The following is a 3,455-nucleotide window of genomic DNA, read 5'->3' as shown; positions in this document are numbered from 1 at the left end:
AACACAGATAATTGACATTTATCTTTTCAATCATGAAATTGAACAACCATGTCATTACTATTAAGTTTTCCGCATCCCAAATGACGTAAGTTATATCATTCACGTCAGGCTGCTTAGTATCACCGGTGATATAACAAATATTTCCTATTCCTCGGATATACATGCGAACAAATTGTGACCATCGAAGAAAGTTATATCATTTAGTCGGATTGTAGTGATCTGAATGAGATGATTTTCAGATGTATTACTCTAAGGTTTGGTCTGAGATGGCTGAAGAGGCTGGCTTGTCCTCGTGACTTCAAATATTTTAGAGATGAAGAACGGAGCGTGCAGTAGAATCCCGAGATTCGCCCGCCGAAGCAAAAGATTACCGCCTTCATCGCTAAAAGGACTTCGAGATGCGGAATTGCTTCGTCAACCACGCGCACGATCCTTGCCAGCGAGACGTGATCGTCTCATTGCCTTCTCAGCGAGCTTTGGTCGCAGTTGCTTCGCGACGACGAAGCAGAAGAAAGGAAAGGCGGAGTTCCGGGTCTCTGCGCCGATGACGATCCCGATTGCTAGTTATATCGATCGTCGCTGCAAGCTCTAGGGTTTAGCGATCTTTTTCAGAGGAAGACGTCGTTGCGAATCAGACGCTATTGTAGCCGCCACAAGCTCTAGGGTTTAGGGATCTTGCTCAGAGGAAGACGCCCCTTCGGATCGGACGCTTTGATATCATGAAGAAATATAAGAGGGCTTATTCTTATTGATGCAAAGAGGGTATAAATACCCATTACAATATTTACTGGTAAGGAAAACAATAAAAGCAGGATACAATAGACAAAAAAATGAATAATAACAAATATAAGAGGCAGTAAATTTCCCTAATTAAGGAGAAAATAAATAGTGATTCTTATGATCACTCATACAATTCATAACCCTCTAACTATAGACTATAACAAATATGGAATATAATCCTAATTATTTTTTAGATCTTTCAACAATATATATATATATATATATATCTAAATATATGTTTATAGCCTTTAGCTTCTTTTATGATCAATTACCCTCGTATTCACTTCAAAGCCTTATAGCTCTAGGCTAAATTATGCAGGTTGAGGACTTAATCTTTTTCCCTTCTTCTTAGCATCCAACTATATCTTACCAAATCTAACTCTATTCCATGTTATAGGTTTGCATTCTAAGATAATATTCTAAAAGTATCTCTAGCTATTTATCCAACCTAAATCTATTCTTTAAATTGATATTTCAAATCAGCATAAATTAGACTAATTTGGATTAGTCTTGGTATTTCAATCACTATGCCCCTTCAAATGCATCACCACTCCATCATATATTTCAAACACTTTCTTAAATTTTAAACTAAAGATCTACTTTTCTCGTATCTTATTTCCACTAAATAAGATCACCCACAATCGTCGTATATTGGATTTAATTTAAGGAGTTTTTTTTTTATAAATTTTAAAAATAATTATCCAAATATTATGATTTGATTGGTAGATTAATACAAAAAATGTTTCAAGGCTCCTAATAGACTCAATGTTTGGTTAGAAATGCTCTTTAAGCTTTTAAATGCTCAAAGCACATTTATAGGATTGATGAGCTTTGTTCTAAAATTCTTTTTAGGAAAGTATTTGGCTATCGATTTATTTGATATATTAATTTATAGCCCAAGTGAGATAAACCATTTGCAACACTTTAAACAAGTTTTGAAACTCTCAGTAAAGAGATGTTTTATATCCACTTTAAAAGAAATATTTTTCTTAAAATTTTGATGATTTTCTTATGATTCATTATTGTATAAAAATTGATCATAATTTATTAGAATTAAATGAAAATGTGACATTCAATAGGATGCAATGGAGAAAAAAGATTCATGTAGCCGACCCCATTTAGTGAGATAAAGCTTGTTGCTGTTGTTGTTGTTGTAAAATTCAAGCAACATTAGACTAGTCCTCACCCAAGTGTTTAATTCAAATTTTATATTTTTCCGGTCTAGTTATTTTCTACATGCGATTCATCAAGAACTTTAGCATGATTGTTGCCTCTACCATTTATATTTTGAAATTGGATAGATCTTCTTAATTTTTTGCAATACATAAGGTCCTGTATTAGGTTAAGATTTTAATCACCTCTAACCCATCCTTAGCTTGCTTGATTTTTTATGCATCCAATGTAATTTGTGATGCTTTTAAAATTAGGATTGATGTAATTTTAAGTCAAACAAATATCTGATAACTTTCTTTAGTGAGAAACTAAGGGTGCATTTGGGGTGTTGTTTTTGTTGCTTACTGTTTTCAAAATGTTGTTAGGGGTCATTTGGGGTGTTGTTTCCGCAGTTTTTCAGCGTCGGTTGTTCGGGGAACGACAAAAGCTTTTTTGGGGGGGGGTGGGGCGTCGAGCGCATTTCGCAGTTTGATCTTTGTTCCGTATTTGTAATGTCAATGCTACCCCTCTACATTTTCTCTATTTCCCTCCTATGTACCCGCAATTACCTCTCGTTTTGTTTCGACTTCTCCCATCTATTCTTTTGTCGCTTCGGTTCTAGGGCGAACTTCCGGTTCCCCTTCTCCTCTCTGTTCATTCTCGCTGTCGCCGACTCTTTCAATATGTATATCATATCTTTCTATTGTTTGTTGCTATGGATTGATGATTTGTGTTGGTCCTTCTTTTCCCTATATATTTCTCAGTTTACCTATTGATGTGGTTGAGGTGGTATGTTCATTTCTGTTGTTTTGGCGCTTTGATTGTTTTGTTGCTTTGGTGGTAACATTTCACCCATGCATTGATTGTTTTGTTTACCTCTTCTTGAATCTGAAAATGATTTTTATGAAGACAATTATATGCACTGTGGGTTGTTTTCAAAATATATTCATCTGAGAGTGAAATAAAACCATGCAACCATTAGGATTCACATTGTAAAATAGAAATATCAAATTGTAGCAAACATTGACAAATTTCAATTACACTAAAAAGCAATCGGAAAACATGTAGAAAAAGAAATTAAGATGAAAGTGACCAAAGAAAGTCAATGCCCATCCAGCGACCAGGTCCATTAAGCAAGCTTGGCCGGCTTAGCAAGAAACGCGACTCTCTTCATGGCGCACAATAGCAGCACACTAAAGTACTAATAGCTGGAACCGAGCCAGATCAGGAAAATTACTATACCCGAAGGAAAATATATTTTTGAAACCGGCTGTGTATGTTATCAATATTTTCTTTTTGTTTTAAATCAAACATGAGCTTTTTTATAGCCATCACATATTAATAAATTTGTTAGTAAAAAGTAATTCCCACCATAGATTTATTTTCTTAAAATCATTAGCCAAAGTGAAGTATGGTAACGGTCTAGAAAGCAGAGTAGTGAGATACTTCCCCACACAGACCCTAATGCCTCTATTTGTTATAACTTGTTAGTCTAGTCACTAATTAAAGCCATTGCCCTGTGC

The sequence above is a fragment of the Phalaenopsis equestris genome, unplaced genomic scaffold, assembly GCF_001263595.1.
Source record: "Phalaenopsis equestris unplaced genomic scaffold, ASM126359v1 Scaffold000699, whole genome shotgun sequence".
Lineage (NCBI taxonomy): Eukaryota > Viridiplantae > Streptophyta > Magnoliopsida > Asparagales > Orchidaceae > Phalaenopsis > Phalaenopsis equestris.
Note: the sequence above shows the minus strand (reverse complement) of the source record.